At 38.8% G+C, this 23,601-nt stretch overlaps 1 long non-coding RNA gene across 1 annotated transcript; it reads left to right on the top strand.

Annotated features, from left to right (window-relative positions):
- Positions 1–3,184: 3,184 nt before the first annotated feature.
- Positions 3,185–3,900, top strand: LOC149200343 (uncharacterized). Its single transcript, XR_016253351.1, has 3 exons — positions 3,185–3,332; positions 3,431–3,532; positions 3,656–3,900. It is a non-coding gene; the product is annotated as an uncharacterized LOC149200343 (long non-coding RNA).
- The last annotated feature ends 19,701 nt before the right edge of the window (positions 3,901–23,601 follow it).

Here is a 23,601-nt window from a genome sequence, read left to right as displayed (position 1 = left end):
CTGTATGGAGGGCTTTGATCTTTCTCTCTGACTGTGTCTCAACTAGTGATTTGAAATCTTCAAAGTGCTCAAAAACTTCATATTTTTTTCTGAGAAGATACACCCAAGTATACCGTGAGAAATCATCAATAAATGTAAGCACATACCTTGCTTTGTTGATGGAAGGATGAGGAAAAGGCCCCATGAGATCATTATGGATCAGATCTAGAGGAGAGGATGCTCTGTGAGTCTTGCCGGTGTCAAACTTTTCTCTGGGATGTTTGCCAAGAACACACCCTTCACAAACTCCTTTGGAGAAACTGATATTTGGCAAGCCTTCCACCATCTCATTCTTGCTTAGCTGCTGCATATACCTATAATTTAAGTGACCAAACCTCTCGTGCCAAAGCCTACTACTATCATGAGCATGTGTAAGCAATAAGGAGGATTCAGATTCAATAAATTTAGAAAATGTATACAGTCTGGCTCCATTGTTTACCTCACGAGTTGCAATTTTGGCACTGTTATGTAGATCATATATGTTCACTACATCTGGAGTGAATTCCACTCTCTTTCCGGTGCCGGAATGAGTGATCTGATAAACTGAAAGCAGGTTTATTGAAAATTTTGGAACATGAAGCACATCTTCAAAGCTTCCGTGTAAAAGTTCCACTCTACCTTTTCTGGTGACCTCAATAGGTGAGTCATCTCCCATGAGGATGGGAGGTCCTTTGCATGCATCCAAAGAGGAATAGACTTCCTTTGCAGCAGCCATATGATGTGATGCACCAGAATCTATAATCCATGCATCAGGAGAAGAATTAATTGCAACTAAAGCATGAAAATTGTTACCTTTCTCGTGTGGCAGATCCTCACTTTTCTTCTTAGCGCCCTGAGGGATGTGGTCCCCAAGGTTGTGCTTCTGAAGGATTTCTGCCATTTTGTCAATTTGTTTCTTCATGCAAGAGGATTCTGGATGGAATCCTCTTTGACAGTAGGTGCATCTGTTTCCTTTCTTCCCTTTCTCATTTCTCGAGCCAGAGGAGTCATTGAAGGGCTTGGTGTACCCTTCCTTCTTTGGATGGGAATGTGCTTTTCCTTTGTCTTTTTGCTGCTGATTTTTCTGATTTGAATCAGATCTGTGATTTTTATTGTGGCTGCCATCATGCACAGCAAGTGCATGTGCTTTTGGAGGTTTGATTTTCCCCATGCCAATGAGTTTATCTTGCTCAAAAATAAGGGACTCCATAAATTCTTTGAGAGAAGGCATAGTGTAGGATTTACCTGTTGCGAGCCTTACTAAATGAAATGTAGACACAAAGACGGAGTATTCCGGTCCGAGCTTTGACATAATAGAGAGAACTTCGCGACTCTCCTCCTTGGATTTGTCAATTCCACAACCCTTGAGTTGCAGAAATAGATCATTATATTTGGTGAAGAAGTCTTGAATTCTGTCATAGTTCCGTGGATCCAATGATAGCAGCTCCACTTCGAGCAGATGTCCTTTCATCTCTTCCTGTTTCCCGTAGAGATCTTCAACCTTTTTCCAAATCTCATTGGGAGTATTGCAGGCAGATAGATGAAATTGCAACTCTGGAGAGATGCACATGCATATGGATCCGTGGGCCTCATCCATATGGTTGAAGTGCTTGGATTTCTCTATGGCTGAAGTGGGTTCCACTTCTGTAGCCATGGTAATCCTGTACAACCCTTTATGACGAAGGTATCGAACCATTTCGTCCTTCCATTCATGATAGTTGTACGGTGTTAGGATCGATGCTTTGGGAAACTCCATTTTCTGTCAATCTTCGATCTCCAAGCTGCAATACTTGCAAAATAAAGTACTGGTGTGCCTTTTATCTAGCAACCTGTGGGCTCTGATACCATGTAAATGTGTTAGAAAACCTGCACAGATGAATCTAGCTAGTAAAGGTTGAACACACTTTGTAGAGGAAAAACACTAAAAGAAAATCGAAAGAAGAAAAGAATGATACATTCGAAAATATGTTACAATGCTCATGATATAGCATCACTGGGTGAAGATCCCAAGGTAATGCACTATAGTGGTGATCAATGAGAAGACTCAACACCTACAACAAGTTCCGGAGATAACTAGTCAGTTGCGGAGTTAAAAAAGGAGCAAATCAAGGAGTAAATCATGTAAAAGGAATCTTGCATGCAATCCCATGCTCTAACTAAGAGTCTGCATGTAGGTGTGTAGTAGTTCCAACATGCAAAAGGAATCTTGCATGAAGTCCCATGCTCTAACTAAGAGTCTGCATGTAAGTGTGTAGTAGTTCCAACACACCTATATCCCCGAAGGATATGAAGGATAGGGGAGAGGTGTTTAAAGTTTTTTTTAACTATTTAGAAAGGCAATCATGTCAGGTGAGATGAGGAGTAAACGCTCCTCTTACTACGTTCTTACTAAGTTGGGAAAAATTGAAGAAGTAAGAAAAAATGAATGGCAACAAGTAAAGAATATGTTGACTTTGGAGTTCCTTTTCAACCACTTGGAAAGTGTCTCAGTCCAGGTAAATAATTTTGTTTGTTTTATTATTATATATATTTTTGTTTTATTATTATATATATTGGCATCCTGATATAAATGTAAATGGAAGGGAAAATAATTATGAATAAATGACTGATCATTGATTTTGAATCGTATTTTTGCTTTTGTTGTTGTTTCTGACCAGGTGAAAAGCCTAATGCTTCAAGGAAAATTTATATGCTTCTTTGGCGGGAGTTTTACTGATATGACATGGTTTATGCGGAGTGCAATGGAGCAGTTCAGGGACAACATTCACTTTATTCACTTTTTCCATCAACTGAGACAGTTTCCCTTGGAAAATACCTCCAAAGAATATTATCATCCCTTGGAAAATACAACTGACATGGAAGGGACGTCTTTGTTAAATTTATCAAGGCATGAAACTGCGAGATTTATGATGCGTCTTCACCATTTGGAAGAAGAAATGAAGGGAATGGACCAAAGTGACAAGCAATTGTGTGAACTGAAAACTATTTTACATTCTCTTCCAGTTAAGCCTGCATTCTACGCTGGTAGAGGATCCTTTACCTTCTTCAACGAGGTGGGGAAAATGGTTGGAGCTTTACAAGGAGAGATAAAGTACAGCGATTGATAAACTCAATGTTGACATGCATGATTAGGAAAATGCAAACAGCGTCGGCTTCAGCCGCATGATGAGGACAGCAGCCTTATTAGGAAAATGCAAACAGCGTCCGCTTCAGCCGTTGAGCAACAAAATGCGGATGTCTTCTTCGATGCCTTGAGAGACTACATATCTGAGCTATGGGGAGTGCAACTTTATCAGCTTTGCAAATTCAACAAGGTGGATTGCTTTCTTTGGCATCATCTATCCTTAATTTTCTGAATCATTTTTTTTTTTTTATTAACCTAATCATATTTTGCATCTCTTATTTCTCATAGGAGGGGAAAAAGACGTCACCGCCAAGGGTGACTTGGCCGACTTCAAGAGGCTTGTGTGGGTAAAAGAATTTCCTGTCGGAGGGACAAAACGAGGATTGGGTTGTGCGTATTAAACCTCTCCATCATTTGACAACCGTTGATTAATTTTTTGGTTGGAACATGAAATTCATTGTAGGAGTTCCTGTGCCAAATATTGAATCTAAAATTTTCTTTTATGCTTTTCAGAAAGATGTCATTTCTCTTCACTCTGAAAAATATGCACTCCGCCCCGTCGTTAAGAGTCTGGTGAAGGATATAGAAGAGGCAGAGTGGGCTGTTGCAGGTCTTCTTGCGGTTGCGGATCTTTTGGAGCGATTTGAAACTGTTCCTTACAACCAAATTGAGTGGCTGTTTGTTTTAGATGAGATGTTTAGATTGGTCCAATATTCTAAGCACTTTAATCAAAAGGCTGAGCTGTGGAGACGGATGAAGTGTGGAGCAATAGTAGTTATAATGAGATACTACATCAGCTGCTTTTGTGAAATTGATCAGTCGAAATTTGCAATTCTTACATTCTTAGTTGTGCTTTCTAATATTAGGTTTGATTTGCTTTTCTTAACTTGACTCAACTCTTCATGCATTGCATACATATGTGATTAATTACTATATTTAACACTCCCTCGACCTCAACTTTTACAATAAAAAAATGATTCAATCATAACTTAAACATGTATGTTAGTGAGTTTGGCTTACAATGACTCAAAACTTTTAAAATGTTGGATTTTGTTTCCAAATTCTATACCCTCAAAACTATTACATTCTTAGTTGTGCTTTCTTGTTGTAAGCTTCATATTTCTTCACTTGTTTCTATTGCAATTTTTCTTTGACTTCTCTTGTATTTGTTCTACAAAACAATTTAAGCTTTTTGAGTATGTCTTCTACAATTTCCTCTTCAAAGATTCGTTCACTTATGGACTACTACCACAACTTTTCATCTTCAAACTTTGAACTTCGCTTTTCTTTTTGCGCTTCATATTCCTAATCGCCTTTTTGCCATATTTCTTGATATCGGTATTTGATCTCTTTTTTACTCCATTGCTCAAAGGTTATTTCAGTGCTTTCTTCTTCATCTTTAGAAAATTCCATTTCATTTCCTACACCTTTTTCTTCATCTTCTCTTTTATCTATAATTGTAACTGGATTGTTGTCATGTTTATATGCACACTCAAAATCAATGTTAAAAAACATCTTCTTTATGCTCTGTAGTGATATCTTTCTCTATTTTTTTGTTCTTTACCTCTGCCTTTTCTTCCTTTTTCTTCTAAGCCTCTTCAACAAATTGAGACTATCTTCCAGTGTTATGCATTTATTGGATATTCTCATAAAAAACTCTTGTATCACTTCATCCTTTTATTGATCATCAATTGCTGCTAGTTTACACACCGCTTCATAAGAAATTCCAACTTTTCCTTCTAGATTACACATTGCATCATGAGAAATTCCAACTTTTGCTTCATAACTTCCTGCTACAGTGGCAACTTTAATCTTCAATTCTTCATAAAAAACGACACTTTCCATATTGCCACCATCAATCCCTATTTAAAAAAAGAGAGCACAAATGTCATCAACATAATTTTCATCCATCTTATGGTGGGATATCTGAGTGTGCATGTACTCATTAACACTTTCAACTTCATCAGATTCTTCAGCTGTTGTTGAATTCACGAGAGATGCACTCTTTGTTGTGCAAACCATTACTTCATATGAAAAACTCTCTTTGTCATTATCAAACTTAAATGTCTCGACCTCTGATGTAAAGAGGTCATCATCATCTTCACCATCCACGTTACAATGGATTTCTCGAGTATTTATATGATCTTGCTTTGCTTTATACACAAAGGCATCAACTTCTATCTCTGCAATCTTTTGTAGGAATTTACAAGGTAAGTTCCTCAGATAGAACACCAAAGGACACCGCTCACAAACAGATCACAGATCAATACACCAGTATTGTTGACTTGGTTAAAACCCTCAAAGAGGGAAATAGTCCACGGCCTGAGCCAACGTGGCCACTTCAGGAAATTTATTAATAAAAGTATGAAAATTTATATAAGCTTCTCTCATGAATGGTTACCCTACAAATAACCCTCCATGCTCTTTAAATAGAGATCATGGACCAATTGGGTGTTAAGCCACAGATCAAATGTCGGTAATACCGAGGAGAGAATGAACTGTCGGATCCCTACATCTCGTGACCGTCAGATTGTAAGTTAAAAAAAGTACATAGTAAAGAAACACACTTTACCTAACTCTATACTAGACCAAGTTATACCTAACTACTTCCTATGTGTCGGAATATCCTAACATCCCCCCTTAAGAACAACTTGGGATAGGATTGAAGGATGTACAAATATGACACAATAGGAGAAGGAAGGAGGCACTAGAGCCTATCCCCCCTTAGTGACAACTTCCTGAACTCCAACCATAAATCAAAGTTTAGTAAACTTTGCCTTTGTGAAAACCTTTGTAAAGATGTTTGCAACTTGATTATCTGTTGAACAATATTGCACTTCAAGAACATGGTCGTGAATGAGCTTTCTGATGAAGTGCATGTGCAGTTCAATGTGTTTGCTGCACTGATGTTGGATTGGATCTTTTCATAGTTGAATGGCACTTTGATTATCACACCAAAGTGTAGTCGGATGCTGCTGCTGAAAGCCAAACTCTGACAGGATCTGGCGAAGCCACAAGGCTTCCTTACTAGCTTCTACGGCACCACGATACTCTGCTTCTACTGAAGAAAGAGAAATGGCAGCTTGTTTCTTGCAAGCCCATGTAATAGGTCCTGGACCAAGAGTGAACACATAAACCGCAGTAGACTTCCGATCATCAAGGTCACCAGCCCAATTGGAATCAGTGAAACCAACCAATAGAGGAGATGCTTCGGCACTGTAATGAATCCCAAACTGAACTGTACCTCGAACAAAAAGAAGTATTCTTTTAGCTGATTTCCAATGAATTTCATGTGGGTTTTGCATAAACCGAGCAACAAGGCCAATAGTAAAGGAAAGGTCAGGACGAGTATGGGTTAGATACAAAAGCTTTCCTACAAGTTGACAATATAAGGTGTAGGAATTTACAAGGTAAGTTCCTCAGACAGAACACCAAAGGACACCACTCACAAACAGATCACAGATCAATACACCAGTATTTTGACGTGGTTAAAACCCTCAAAGAGGGAAACAATCCACGGCCTGAGCCAACGCGTCCACTTCAGACAATTTATTAATAAAAGAATGAAAATTTACATATGCTTCTCTCATAGACGGATTACCCTACAAATGACCCTCCATGCTCTTTAAATAGAGATCATGGACCAATCGAGTGTTAAGCCACAAATCAAGTGTCGGTAATACCGAGGAGAGAATGAACCGTCAGATCACTACATATCGTGACCGTCGGATTGTAAGTTACAAAATGTACATAGTAAAGAAACACACTTTACATAACTCTATACCTAACTCTATACTAGACCAAGTTGTACTTAACTATTTCTTATGTGTCAGAATATCCTAACATAAGGTAGCATCAACTTCAGGGGAAGTACAAGTGACAGAAAGTTTGGCTCCAGATTAAAAGGGAGAAGGGGCTGGCTTACAGTCTTCCATGTGAAAATGGCATAGAAGATCACAGGCATACTTGGACTGGGAAAGGGAAATACCTTCCTTGGATTGCAAGACTTGAAGATCAAGAAAATAATGCAAGTGTCCTAGGTCTGTCATTTCAAACTTATTTTTAAGGCTAGACTTCACATGGTTGATAAGGTTTGGATCACTACCAATGAGGATAAGATCATCAACATAAAGAAAAAGAATGATAAGAGACTTGCCCACTTTCTTGGTGTAGACAGTATTGTCAGAATGACACCCAGAAAAGCCAGATTCTAAAAGAAAGCTATCCATTTTGGCATGCCAAGCCCGAGGAGCTTTCTTGAGACCATAAAGGGATTTCTTAAGCCGACATACAAGGCTGGAGTCTGTTTGTATAGAGCTAATAGGTTGTTCCATATAGATTTCTTCATGCAAGTCCCCATGCAAGAAGGCAGATTTAACATCCATCTGATGGACTTCCTATTTGAAAGAGGCAGAAAGGGAAAGAACAAGGCGGATAGAGTTCATTTTGGAAATAGGGGAGAAGGTTTTAGTATAGTCAATGCCTTCAACTTGTGAAAAACCCTTAGCAACAAGACGAGCTTTATGTTTATCAACGTTTCCATCTGGTCCATGCTTGGTTCTGTAAACCCATTTGCATCTAACAAGTTTTTGTCCCTTTGGTAGAAGAACAAGATCCCATGTATCATTTGCCAATAATGAACGATATTCTTCATTCATAGTTGCATCCCAATCTGGATGGCCTGAGGCTTCTGCAAAGGTGTCAAGATCATAATTCGTTGAAGCTTGAGCCAGTAAAGAAGAGGCTCTATCGAACTGAGAACGTGTACGTCGCTGATCTGTAGGATCACTGGCAAGATCACCTGCTGCATCCCGAGTAGCACGAACCCATTTTGGAAGCTGAGGAGCTGAAGGAGGATCCTGAGAAGGTGGGGGAGGATTGTCATCCTCGCTTTCATCATCTGAAGAAGAAATATTTTCAAAAGTAGAAGAGATAGGGAGAGGTGGCACATCCGCCGAACTATGCTCGTAGGCCGATATATTTTCAGCAAACTTTACATCTCTTCTAATGATAACATTTTTGGACTTAAGTGGAATAAGTCTATATCCTTTGACATCTTCAGAATATCCAACAAAAATACATTTTTCACTCTTAGGTTCTAAAGCTTTATGTTTCTCATCTAGAATATGGGCCCATGCTTCACTTCCAAAAACACGAAAGTGACTTACATCTGGTTTAATTGAGCTCCATGCTTCTTCTGGAGTGATATTCTTTAAAACCTTAGTAGGAGTGGGATTTATTATGTAATTTGCACAGTTAATTACTTCTGCCTAAAAATTAAGACTAAGTCCTTTAGATTGAAGCATACAATTAGCCATTTCCTTTAAGGTGTGATTCTTCTTTTCAGCTACACCATTTTGTTGTGGAGTATATGGAACAGTATGTTGCATTTGAATTCCATTCTCAGTGCAAAAGTTGATGAATTTGTTGTTAACATATTCTCCGCCATTATCAGATCTTAGCTTAAGAATTTAACGTCCAGATTGTTTTTCAACAAAGGCCTTAAAGGCCAAGAACATGTTAAATACTTCACTCTTGAGTTTTAAGAAGTATACCCAAGTGCGTTTGAGAAATGATCAATGAAAGTGAAGAAATACTTGTAGCCAGAGAATGAAACAACTGGAAGTGGACCACATAAATCACTATTCACAAGCTGTAAAGGGGCTGAGGCGTGCCAAGAGGCACATTTTTCAAAACTATCCCGATGATGTTTTCCGAGTACACATCCGGAACAAACACCATCTCTGCAAGATACCATTGGAAGACCGTCACCATATTTTCTTTACATAGATTCTGAAGGGAGCAATAGTTTAAGTGACCAAATCGCTCATGCCAAAGTTTGCTCACTTCATCGTTATGAGCAACAAATGCCGAGGGAAGATTTGATGACCCAAATTTGTGAAAATTATATAACCTTGTAGAATCATCAACAATACCAGTAGCTAAAATCTGTCTAGGATCTCTTAGGTCCTTAATTACAACATCGTGAGGTGAAAATTCAACGATTTTACCTTCACCTGAATGAGTTATCTGATATACAGATAGAAGGTTGCAGGATAAGGTTGGAACACATAATACATCATTAAATTTTTAATTGACCATTGTCTTATGAACAGTTCTACTCCTTACAAAACTAAGAGATCTATCATCACCAACATATATATTTTTGGTGTTACAATCATTTAAAGAAGAAAACATGGCTTTCTTTTTGGCCATGTGATAAGAAGCTCTAGAATCAATGAGCCACTCATGAGAATGAGAAGAAGAAGATACATTTAGTGCATAGCCAGACTGAGATGCTTGACAACCACATGCAGAAAGTGTTATTCTTGAAGATGAAGTTGAAGTTGAAGAGTGATCCAAATGGATGTTATGCTTCTTCATTGCTGCTTCCAAGGCTTCCATCTTCTTAAAGCATTTGGATTCTAAGTGGCCATCTCGATTACAAAAGTGGCAATGTCTATCAGTCTTCTTCCCTTTTTTTTATTTGTCTTATCATTTTGTTGAAATGATTTTTCATTTTGAGGCTGAAATTACTTAGGACCCTTGTTTGGTTTAGGACCATTCCTTTTAGGATACAACTTCTTAGGATTATTTGAATTTGGTTACTGCTAGGTGGCTAACGCTTTCTTAGAAGAGTTTCCAAGATTAAGAAGACCAAGGTGTAAGATTTTTTCTTGTTCTCTTGTTAAAGAATCACAAAAGGAATCAAAGGAAGGGACTTGTAGGCTTGTCCTTGAGAAATGAAGGCTTCTCTTGTTGAATGGAAGGTGGAAACAAACACAGAGTAAACTGGTCCCAACTTAGTAAGAATGGAATAGATAAGGTTACTATCTTCTTTCTTAACCTTAACACCTTCCAAGAGAAGTCTAAGGGTCTTGAACTTGGACAAAAAATCTTCAATGCAAGAAAAATTATCGGGGTCCAATGTAAGCAACTCATTTTCGAGTTGATGGGCTCTAAGTTCATTTTTAATTCCAAAAACTTTAGTGATATGTTTCATTATTTCATTAGGAGTATCAAGTTCTGCAATATGGAATCTAAGATATGGAGAAATAGACATCCCTATCAACCCTCGTTCTTGATTTTGTCTATTTTCCCATTTAGCTGCCTTATCTTCATCTTTTAGTTTGGTTTCTTGGCCTGAGGCTATTCTGTAGAGACCTTTACTTCTAAGTAAATCCACAATGTAGGACCACCATTGGAAGTAGTTGGTGCTGTCAAGAATAACTTGGCATGTACTTTCCATTTTTAACAGAAATTGAAGCTATAGATGCTGAAACTAAGTGTTCCAATGGAAATATCTCAAGAAATTAGGTTGGTTAAAAAAAAACAGCTCTGAAAACGGCTTCCGGATGAAGAAGTTATGGCTTTTTGAAGAAAAGTTGATGAAGACGGCGACTAAGTGTGGGAATGTGCGGAAATGAATGATAATGTTATATTAAAAAAAATCCGCCCCCTTTCCAAACTTAATCTAATTAGCTCAAAAAAAAGAAGACTTGAACTCAAGAGCTCTACTCTCATAAAGTAGCTTTGGACCAAGTGAGCTAAACTAAAAGTTTAGTAATTTTTGGAAAAGAGAAAGGGATTTTTTTTTTTTTTAGTCACTGAAGCTTTGGGCTGTGTGCTTCCTTGAGGAAGCTCTTTTTCCCAAAAAAAAAAAACACAAAACCCAACACGGACATACAAAAAAAACAAACCTTATGGCTTGAAGTTAGCTTTAGCCGAAAACTAAATATTTTCCTCAATGTTTCTGATTTTCCGAGATCACACTAAGGCGCGACGGAAAAGAGCATACACATGAGAAAAATCCTTTCTCTCTGTTTCTGATTTTCCCAGATTGCACAGATTCGTAGGGCAAAGAGCATACGCAGAAATGAAAGGTATAGATCCGACAATGAAAAAACAAAAAGCTAAATAAACTGAAATAAACAGAGAGAAAATAACTAGAAACTGCAAATAAACACTGTATACCTCCAGATCTTAAAAATGACGTAGCTAGGACTACCAGAAACCTTTTCGCGTGAAACAAAAGGGGTTCCTCACTGGAACAGATGCTCCTAACACAATAGAGCAGTCATCTCGGCCCAAAAGCAGTCAGAAACAGTAGATCTAGGAAACGACAGTCGGATGCAGTTCTATCGGCTTCAGATTTGGATCACCAACGGACGCAACCCTCAAATAGCTCTGATACCATGTAGGAATTTACAGGGTAAGTTCCTCAGATAGAACACCAAAGGACACCGCTCAAAAACAGATCACAGATCAATACACCAGTATTGTTGACGTGGTTAAAACCCTCAAAGAGGGAAACAATCCACGGCTTGAGCCAACGCGGCCACTTCAGGAAATTTATTAATAAAAAAATGAAAATTTACATAAGCTTATTTCATGAACGGTTACCCTAAAAATGATCCTCCATGCTCTTTAAATAGAGATCATGGACCAATCAGGTGTTAAGCCACGGATCAAGTGTCGGTAATACCGAGGAGAGAATGAACCTTCGGATCACTACATATCGTGACCATCGGATTGTAAGTTACAAAAGGTACATAGTAAAGAAACACACTTTACCTAACTCTATACTAGACCAAGTTATACTTAACTACTTCCTATGTGTCGGAATATCCTAACATCTTTGTCGCATCTTCTTCATCCATATGCATGACTTCTCCAATTTCTATTTTCTTCCCAAAGTCTTGCTCATTAACTCTTAGATTTGTGGCTGACTTCTCTATTGATTTTTCAAGAAACTGTGACACAACTTGCTGGTTCATGTCAATTCCTTTATACCAAATTCTGCTTCCAATATTTTCCATGATTTTTGGGAAGATGTAGCTTTTCCTACCTTGTACAAAGACTTCTCATCCAATGCATGTTTATAATATCTCATAAAAAATCATAACATACTTAATGGGTTATTAGACCAATACTAAATCAACTCTTTACAGTGAAGAAAACTTTCCATATTAACAAAACATATTTCAAAGTTCTTACTTGAAAACATAGGAGGTTGTAGTAGATCCATGCTTGATCTAAGGGATCCAGAAAATGTTCAAAAATAAAAGTTCTCAAAATCTCCCGAAACCAATACCAAATCATAGAGCTCATCGTTCTGATTCCAACAATGCTTGAATCTCCTCAATCCAACATCGTATGAACAAGTTATCGCGTTTTGAAATTTTGATCAAATTGTACAACAATCAAGTTGTAGGGTTGATTGTGCAGGGTATGGATGCTAACATGGCAGTCTGTACACTGACATGGTGCTGATGTCATCTGTTGACTGGGTTGTACGTAGGTAAGGTGGACCAATCATGTGAGGGCATGTGGCAGTTGAATTAGGGGTCCATATTGGTGTGGTGGTTCAATCATAGGCCACCACGTGGGCCAATTAGAGGGCATCATGTGGTCCTATGATAGGCCACCAAGTGGCCCTGGTATTGTTGCCAAATGTGTTTTAATAGACTGACCAGCCTCTGGTGGAATAAATCACACTTTTAACAAAACGACCACCTGACCAATATGCCACATGTACCGCTCATTAAATCATGGGTCATGTTATCTCTCACAAGTTTTCCCGTTGGATATAAAGGAAAAACCCGTAAGGTAACTCTTTAAAACCAATTTTAGGGCCAAAGGCTAGCCCATCCAATCCGGAGAGGCCTCTCTCCTTAACAATTCAACTACCCAGTGTCACCTCAATAGTTGGTTGTGTCTTTAGTACAATGGCTAGATCATGATTTTAGTAGGGTTTTGGAAATGATGGTAAGGTAGAGAAAGTGTATCCTTGGGCATGGAGTCATATAAATCGTAAATCAATCAACGGTCACTAGAATGTTGGATGTAGTGACAAAGGATAAGAGAAATATAGTTGATATCCTTAGATGACCTTTCTATTAAGAGTGGAAGGAGAAAATAACAAAAAATTGTTCAAATCAGAGCATCCGATAGAAGAATTTTGTTCAGGTTAGATAAGAAAAGTGGTACTTGAAAGGTAAAGACAGAGCATAAAAATGAAGCATGAATTCCACCTTTAATACCTTCATCCAACCATAATGAAGAAAACATTTAATGAAAATAACAGAGGTAAACACATTCACCAAGAAACAAACTAGAACATATCAACACATGAATTCTCAACTTTGAAACACTATGTTCTTCTTATCACTAGTCACCTCTGATTAACCAGCAAAAACAAAGCACATACACAAATTACAATTTTTCTCAAATTTCGAACCATTGGTTTTCTTTCATTATCAACTTTATAGAGTACTTACAAAACCATAACCATGTTTTTAGAAAGGCCTTAATTACAAAGTCTCAAAATAACTAAGTAAATCTCTAATTAAAACTAAATACATTAAATTGTTCAATCATAAAACACGATGATAATATTATGTATCTGAGAACTATATTGTTGCTAAAGACTTGGCTGAAGCTAAGGATCAAAATCGATTACTGATATTCTGCCCAGATTCTTTGAAAATCTTGCTTCATCATCATGCTTGGTATGGCAATTTGTTCCTTGAAATATGTTCTTTATCCATAAAAAATGAATTTGGTATGTAAATCCTTCCTTTCGGGTTGTACCCGATCTAAAATGCTCCTTGTTGCCTTCCAAAATAGTTGTTTCCTGAGCCTTGACGAATTAACTGGAATACCTCAAATCAGGAGAAAAATTGGGCACCGTTAACAAATTAAATGTAAACGATGTATCAAAACAGAGGCAAATTCGCATTGACAGTCTAACTGCCAGTGCTCATACCAAATGAAGTGAAAGAAACAATGACTGATTAATTATCTACGCTTCATCAAAATTCTCCCAAAATACTATTGGAAAAACTAAACTCTACACTGTAAATGTTTTAGTTGAGTTTGCTAGCTGGCTCCCACAAAATATCAACTTCACTCTATCTCCTTTTCCTAGTCTTCTTGGCTTTAGCATCAATCTCTTTGCTTTTGTAGGTTTTAACCCCATACAGAAATTACCTGCATACGAATTCTAAAACACGGAAAATTAACAATGCAAGAGCATAACACATAAAACACATATACACAGAAATTTCCCTTGGATCCCAAAACCGGTACTACCAGCTTGATTTTTCATTATGTTCCTTTCAATGTTACACAATACATATTTATGCATGCCGAAGCATCCAATACCATGGACCGAAAACCATCGCGTCCAAAACCAAGTGCGAAAAACATGCATAAAACCATAGGTAGGTCCGCCCAACCTAATATAGGGTCCAAAACCAAAATTTTCTGGGGCGCTGCCCCAAACCCCACAGAGTGGGGTTACCTACACCCCTAAAATCCCCTATGACTCCCCCTACTACGCAATTGGCACAACAAAAGTGGGGCTCCGCCCCCCTTCTAACCCCCCGGTTAACTACATGGGTTAGTCGTGGAAAGAATATAACAAAACCCAACATTCTCCCACTTGTTTTCTTTCCACAGGGGGCCACAGGAGAGCTTAGTCATTTATCCAGCCTTGAAACACCCATTGTTTCTCTACACCAAGAGAACTTCTCAGAGCTCACAGATTTTGTCAATGCATCTGCAGTATTCTTCAAAGTGTCCACCTTTACCAGCAACACCTTTTTGTCTTCTATCATATCCCTCACAAAGTGATATTGAACATCAATGTGCTTTGTCCTTGAATGGTAAGAAAGGTTCTTTGCCAAGAACATTTCACTTTGGCTATTAGAGTCTATCCTTATAGCTCTCTGTACTAACCCCATACTTGAACACAACCTCTGCAACCAAACTGCTTCCTTGCTTGCATGAGTGGCTACCATGTATTCTGCCTCTGTAGTTGGTAGTGCCACTACAAATTGTTTCTTACTCATCCAACTGACTGCACCTCCAAATAGGTTAAAAACATACCCACTTGGAGATCTTCTCTGATCCAGATCTCCAGCTCAGTCTACATCAACAAAGCCATGAATATCTAACATTCTGTCCAATCTTGGTCTTCTTTGGTAGCAAAAACCATAATACTAGTGCCATGCAAATGCCTGAAAACCCGCTTCACTGTTGTCTAGTGCTCCTTCCCTGGTTTTGACATAAACCTGCTTAATACTCCCACTACATGTGCAATGTCTGGTCTAGTACAAACCATCGCATACATCAGGCTACCGATTGCACTTGCATATGAAACACGGGATATATCTTCTTCCTCTTCTTTTGTCTTGGGAGATTATTCAGTAGATAACTTTACACCTACAGGAATAGGAACCTTCACCGATTTACTATCCGGCATATTAAACCTCTACAATATTGTCTCAAAATACTTCCTCTGGTTTAACCAAAACTTCCCCTTTTCCCGATCTCTTTTAATTTCCATGCCCAAAATATAGTTTGCAGCACCAAGATCTTTCATGTCGAATTTGGAGAAAAATTGGGTCTTCAAATCCTGGATAATTTCTTTGTCATTTCCAACAAACAATATATCATCCACATACAAGACCATATAAATAACATGGTCACCAATTAATTTAAAATACACAGAGTGATCTGCTTTGCTTCTGGTAAAGCCATGTCCCCGTATAAATGTATCAAATTTCTGATACCACATCCTTGGTGACTGTTTTAACCCATACATAGACTTCTTTAACTTGCATACCAGTTCTTTCTTACCCTTCACCGCAAAGCCTTCAGGTTGCTTCATGTAGATCTCCTCTTCCAAATCCCTGTGAAGAAATCTTGTCTTCATATCCATCTGTTCTATCTCAAAATCAAAAGCAACAAAACCAGATTAATAGAAGCTACCTTGGCAACATGAGAAAAAATATCACTAAAATCAATTCCCGACACTTGGGAATAACCTTTTTCTACCAACGAAGCTTTATATTTCTCCACCTTTCCTTCTGCATTTTTTTTCTTCTTGAACACCCATTTGCTACCAATGGGTTTCCTTTGAGCGGCAACTCCACCAGATCCCAAGCCTCATTTTTGTGCAAAGATGCCATTTCATCAACCATGGTATCTTTCCAAAGTTTTCTATCCTCTCAATCTATTGCTTCCTTCACATTTTTGGGATCATCATCAATAATAGATAAAGAAAAATTTGAATAGAAAGCAGATGGACTACACCTTTCTGGCTGCCTTCTTTCTCGAACTGATCTTCTCACACCCGGAGTTTGTGGCTCTTCATCTTTTGATTCCTCATCTGTTGTAGAGTCTGATTCTTCCTCCTTTAGCTCAAACTCTATCTTCTCAGGTTCCTTTGGTTGGACTTCATGTTTAATAACATCTTTCACCTCTCTGAACACCACATCTTAGTTGTACACAACCTTCCTTGTTACTGGGTTCCAAAGCTTATAGCCCTTTAAACCATCCTTATACCCAATAAAGATGCACTTTTCATATTTACTATCCAACTTGGTTCTTTTATCCTTTGGAACATGTACATATGAATCACATCCAAATACCCTCAGATGTGAAAGACAGGGTTTCTTACTAGTCCATACCTCTTGTAGAGTCTTATCCTCCACCGCTGATGAAGGTGATCTGTTGACCAGGTAACATGCTGTCTCCACCGCCTCTGCCCAGAATTCCTGTCCTAACCCGACACCACTGAGCATGCTTCTTGCCCTTTCCATCAACGTCTTGTTCATTTTTTCTGCAACTCCATTTTTCTGAGATGTATATGGAGTAGTCTTCTACATGCTATACCACACTTCTTACAGAATTCTTCAAATTCCTTACTGCAAAACTCTCCACCATTATCTGTCCTCAGCACCTTTATCTTCTTCCTGTCTAGTTTTCCACCAGAGCCTTAAATTCTTTAAACCTGTCAAAGACTTTAGATTTCTTCTTAAGGAAATATATCCATGTATTCCTTGAGAAGTCATTTATAAATGATACATAGTACATAGACTTACCCAATGATGGAACGTTCACAGGTCCAAACACATCACTATGCACAAGCTCTAATATTTGTTTCACCCTCTTACCACCAAAGGGGAAACTCACCCGATTCTGCTTCCCATATACACAATTTTCACAGAAATCAAAATCCAGAGAGCTATTACTCATACCTTCTACCATACGTTTACGATGAAGTATTCGAAGGCCCTTCTCTCCAATATGTCCAAGCCTTTGATGCCATAGCATTGTCTTCTCTCCAGAGACCACTAGATTTTCTGCTCCACTTTCAGGAACCACAGAACTATTGCACCCATCCACAACAGTGCTACCTTGCATCTTGTACAGAGTTCTAGTCTGAACTCCCAGCATCAATACTAGTGCTCCTCGAACCATCTTGTAGGTATCCTTATCGAACTTTGTTTTTACACCTGCATCATCCAACTTGCTTACAGAAATCAGATTTCTAGCTAATGCAGGAATATGCAGAACACCCAGAAGTGTTCTAACCCTTCCACCTTGCAACTTCAACTTTACTTTTCCACGAAAAATGATTCTAGTCTTCCTATCATCCCCTAAGAAGACATTACCACCATTGTATTTATCATACTCACAGAACCACTTGTTGAGTCCCAAACCTGCACTCCCTATATACCCTTTCAACCTTCTTTTTCCATTTACTTCATCCACCAAGCTGTCAAATCGTTGCATATTAGTCTAAAAAGAGCTTATGAAATGGTTTCCTAACTATGTTTATGACTGTTGTTTGATTTAGATTTTTGTTCAAGTAGCTGCGGAAACTTGTCACTTTCCGCAGCCAGCCCAAGTTTGCGCAGCCATTTTGTTAAAAGCTATGCTACAGGTGTCCAATGGAGAAACCGGCCACATGGGTAAGTGATCTGAATTTGAAACTACTTGTAAATTGTTTGCAAGGTATTCAATTCAGAAATATACATGTTTAAAAGATTTCCATGTCTTGCAGACAAAAAACAAATGAAATTTTCAGCTGTTCATGACCCATTTAAGCATAGCAGATTTATTTCCTTTTACTGTTTAACACACTACAACGAATTTGTTCTGCAAAATAAATCAACCACAGATGTAAAAGAAGTTGATAAAGCAGTTTACCCCTCCTGGGCTACGTCTGCTGGGTCCAAAGCCCCCAAATGGGCTTGTCCTTGTTTTCATTAAATGCTCAAATTGAATATAAAACTGAATAGAAGCATGTACAGGTGGAATAGATGGTAAAAATAGATTTAGAACACTTGAATCCTTCAGGATTGACTATTGGATCACCTCCAATGGATACCTGCAACCCTATACAGTCTTCACAAAACTGGGCCCTAGTGGCTCCTAGAACTTTCACGGCTCCAAAACCTCTGCAAATGACCTCAGATGGCTGTAAGACCTGCACCAATGGCTTAAGAAGGTCAAAGATACCCAAAATCAAAAACAAATTCGTCCAAAACCGCCTTTCTTAGCCAAAGTTATGGCCAATTAAAGTTTTCCTCCAGTTATGCCTAGAAACACTCCAGCTAACTTTAGTTGGAGTCCAGTTATCTCTGCCAATTATGGCGGGACTGCCCAAATTTGGCACTCCGCCAAAAACTCCGCCAGTCTAACTGCAGTTACATTAAATGCTGGCGGTTAGCATGGGATTCCGTGCTGGTGGTTAGTGCTGGCGGTTGGGGCTTAAGCCCTTGGTTCTGGGCCCGCGGTCATATGAAATGGGGGCTGGCCCCCTTTGGTTTCCGCCCTATCCTTGTTTAAACCTTTTCTACACATTGTTCCACATGTTTGACATGACCCACCTGTATGGCATAGTGGTAAGTCGTTTGGCTGGTGCGGAGGAGGTCTTGTGTTCAAAACTTGCCAATGCCAAAAACAATTTTACATTACGCCCATAATGCTTGCTGACGTCATCTGGAGGCCATGTGGCAGCCACTGGGCCTGCCATGTGGCATCCTGTGATTGGCTATGCAAAGGGAATATTCCCTGGAATATTCTACGGAATATTCCTTTTTAAATTTTTTTTTTGAAAAATTAAAATTTCTAATGTTATTGACAAATTCTTCCTTTTGCCATAACTTCCTCATACGACGATCGTTTTTAGAACCGTTCACGGTGCCAGAATCAGGAGGACGAGCACTTTCCATTCGTTCCACTTTGAACCAGTTCTGAGCACTTTAAATTTTGAGCATTTTACGACACTTAGGACATGAGCACCTGATCACGCCTCCCCATTGGAAAGCTTTTGGACCCCAAAAGCCTTCAACTACCTGTTAATGAGGTGAGGGTACAACTCCCTCACTCTGTCCACCTCCATCCACTTTGCCTTGTTCAGTTTGTTGCCTTTGAAACCAACCCGAACATAATCTACACTGCCCTTTCTCGAAGTGCGTGTCCTTCTGTCAAGGATTGTATCTTCTTTCAGCTCTTCTAAGAATTATGGCGAGAAATCTTCTACAGATGGCAGCTGAACAACACTTTCACACTTTCATGATCAACAATCAAAGGAGGTTCATACAAACGTAAGTTCTCCACATTGACAACAGAATACATTTGCATGTAGGAAGGCAAATCTAATTGAAAAGCATTATTTCCAACCTTCTTGAGGATTTTGAATGGACCATAACGAATAGGCTTCAGCTTTTTACCTTCTCCTTGCATCCTTTCCTTACTAATGTACAGCCATACCTCATCCCCTTCTTGAAACTTGTGATCAACTCTATGCTTGTCGTGTCTTTCCTTGTACTTGCCTTGACTCTTCTCAAGCTGTTCTTGAATTTGCTGATGTATTTGCTGAATTTTTTCAATGAATGAACGAGCTTTGTCAATATCACTATGTCCCTCAATGGCAACATCTTTCTCAAGAATGAAATCAAGAGGTGATTTTGGCAAGTAACCAAAACAAGCTTCAAACGGTGAGGTGTTTATGGAAGAGTTCTTGGCATGGTTGTAAGCATGTTGTATGTAGTGCAAATGTTCATCCCACAGCTTGGGATGTTTGCTGCAATATCCTCTCAAGAGGTGCACAATGGTTTTGTTCACAACTTCTGTTTGTCCATCTGTTTGCGGATGGAAAGCAGTACTTTTCTTCAACTTTGTGTCTATCATCTCCCATAGGTTAGACCAAAAATTCCCCACAAATCTGGAATCCCTGTCACTAATAATGGAAGTAGGCAAACCAAAGTGAATCCATACATGATGAAAAAATAATTCAACAGTTATAGTTTTCTTACAAGGCATAAGTATACACATTTTGCTGAAACGATCAACTACTACATATAAATAATCATGCTGCTTTCTAGATTTTGGCAAACCTCCTACAAAATCCATAGAGATGCTCTCCCATGGTCTAGAAGGTACCGACAAAGGAGTATACAAACCAAGCTTTCTATTGCTAGGCTTGCTTGTAGCACATAATGAACATCCTCTTATGAACCTTGAAACAGAATCTACCATGCGAGGCCAATAGCAATACCTCTGTAGATGTGCAACTGTTTTTCTTACACCAAAATGGCCATCAATAAGAGAAGAATGATTTTCTCTTATGACATTTATCCTCTCCCCCTGTGGTATACACAACTTTCCCAAATGAAACAACAAATTGTTATGAATGTGATAGTCATTTTCCTCTACATGATTCCCTTTACTCAAGTTAGCATACACATCTTTAAAGTCATCATCAGATGCATATTGTTCTATGTAACTATCATGTACAATGGAATCATTCTTAAGTAAAGTAACAACACCAATAATAGGCCTTGAAAGCATATCAACAACCTTATTCAAAGTACCTTTCTTGTACCTTATTACCAAATGGAACTGTTGCAAGAAGCCCATCCATCTGAAGTGTCGTGACTGTTGTAACTTGCTTTGTGATTGCAAGTACTGTAAGGGCTGATGGTCGGTATGTATAACAGTTTCTTTGCCCATCAAATAGTGTTTCCACTTTTTGACGCTTTGTACCAATGCATACAACTCCTTATCATATGTAGGATAATTTACAACAGCACCATTAAAAGTTTCATAATGAAAAGCAATAGGCTTACCATGTTGTAGAAGAACTGCACCCATGGCATAATCACTAGCATCGGTTTGTATCTCAAATGGTTGTCTCAAATCCGGTAATCCAAGGACTGGAGCTGAACTAATCTTCTCTTTCAAAGATTCGAAAGCTTTTTGCTGCTTGCCTCCCCATTGGAAAGCATGCTTCACACTTGTCACTGCATGCATAGGAGCTACTATAGAAGATAAGTTAGAGATAAACTTCCTCCAATATTGAGCTGCACCCAAAAAACTTCTTACCTCTGTTATGGATTTGGGAGTAGGCCACTTCACAATAGCCTCAATCTTAGCAGGATCAATTCTCAAAGCACCTCCTCCTACTATGTGTCCCAAATAAACCAAAGAAGTCTTTCCAAATTCACACTTTGACATTTTAAGAAATAACTGACTCTTCTTCAAAACATCAAACACTTTCCTAACATGCATGCCATGAACTTCTCTAGACTTGCTGAAAATTAAGATGTCATCTAAGTAGACAATAAGGAAATCATCAAGAAAAGGACGCAAGACATCATCCATTACCCGCATGAAAGTTGCAGGTGCATTGCACAAACCAAACGGCATCACAAGCCACTCAAAGAGTCCTTGTTTGGTTTTAAAGGTTGTCTTCCAAATGTCACTTTCTTCAATTCTTACTTGATGATATCCACTGTGCAAGTCTAGCTTAGTGAAATATCGAGCATCTTTCAGCTGGTCTAGCAAATCATCTATCCTTGGGAGTGGGTAACGATTCTTTACCGTTATCTTGTTCAAGGCCCTGAAATCAACACACATACGCCAAGTGCCATCTTTCTTTGGAATCAATACAATCAGTGACCCACATGGCGAAGTACTTGGCCTTATTACTTAGTCCAGGCTAGTAGGGTTAAACATCAAGATGGTGTGTCTAAGGTAGCTATGCAAGCCACCAATGTATTTCAGCAAGGTTTCCTCGGTCTGTAAATCTACCCCTAACAAGAGAGTTCTTCTCCTGAATTCTTGGGTCTAGTCTTGGACACTCTGACCCTTAAGTTGTCTGAATTTTTGCTAATTCATAATGGCTTTCTGCATGTGAGCAAGAGGATAAAACTGTTTTTTAATGGCTAACAGAAATTCAGGCCATGTTAAGGTAACCTTACCAAATTTCTTGATCTCCTCTTTAGTCTTGGCCTCCCACTAGACCAATGTTGCTCCATCCATTCCCAAAGAAGCCAACTAAATCTTTGTGGCATCATCATGCATATTTTGGATCCTCAAGTAAACTTCCAACTGCCTAATCCAGTTGTCAAGCTTTTCTGCATTCACTTCACCATTAAACATAGGTAATCGAATTTTACATCAAGCTTCAAAAAAGGACTTTTTCCAGAGGATCTATGCTTATGCACAGAAGAAGAAGACGAGGATGAAGAGGAAGAAGGTGACGATGGGGGTGGTGGATCACTATTTCCTCCATGTCCTTTCTTGGAATGATCATCATCCTTCTTACCTCCTGAAGAGCCCTCTCCTTCATGTGGATGTTTGGACCCTTCTCCAGCCAATTTCTCATTTCTTTCTTGGTACAATATCCTCACCATTTCAGTGAGGTCCAAGAAAGCCTTTCTGAAGACTCTTTCTTCTTCTTTTGGATCCATGTCTGCAGGAATTTCTCCTTCATGTGCAGACATTCTTGAAGCTTCTGCTGAGACTCTTGAGGGTGAAATTGAAGGTGGAGGTGATGGCTCTCTGGCCTTCCTTGACTGAGGATTCTCTCATTCTATAGTCAACTGTCCTTTCCCTCTTTTAAGTTTCAACCTGGTAAGCATCAATACTTGCAAGACAGTTAGAAGATATTTGCACAAAACCCTGAGCTCTGATACCAACTTGATCTGAATTTGAAACTACTTGTAAATTGTTTGCAAGGTATTCAATTCAGAAATATACATGTTTAAAAGATTTCCATGTCTTGCAGACAGAAAACAAATGAAATTTTCAGCTGTTCATGACCCATTTAAGCATAGCAGATTTATTTCCTTTTACTGTTTAACACACTACAACGAATTTGTTCTGCAAAATAAATCAACCACAGATGCAAAAGAAGTTGATAAAGCAGTTCACCCCTCTTGGGCTACGTCTGCTGAGTCCAAAGCCCCCAAATGGGCTTGTCCTTGTTTTCATTAAATGCTCAAATTGAATATACATCTGAATAGAAGCATGTACAGGTGGAATAGATGGTAAAAATAGATTCATAACACTTGAATCCTTCAGGATTGACTATTGGATCACCTCCAATGGATACCTGCAACCCTATGCAGTCTTCACAAAACTGGGCCCTAGTGGCTCCTAGAAATTTCACGGCTCCGAAACCTCTGCAAATGACCTCAGATGGCTGTAGTACCTGCACCAATGGCTTCATAAGGTTGAAAATACCCAAAATCAAAAAACAATTCGTCCAAAACCGCCTTTCCTAGCCAAAGTTATGGCCAATTAAAGTATTCCTCCAGTTATGCCTAGAAACACTCCAGCTCACTTTAGTTGGAGTCCAGTTAGCTCCGCCA

This window comes from Pinus tabuliformis, chromosome 2_1 (genome assembly GCF_031772625.1).
Source record: "Pinus tabuliformis cultivar Carrire ecotype Pingquan chromosome 2_1, CPIR1, whole genome shotgun sequence".
Taxonomy (NCBI): Eukaryota; Viridiplantae; Streptophyta; class Pinopsida; order Pinales; family Pinaceae; genus Pinus; species Pinus tabuliformis.
Note: the sequence above shows the minus strand (reverse complement) of the source record. Positions and strands in the feature narration are given on the sequence as shown.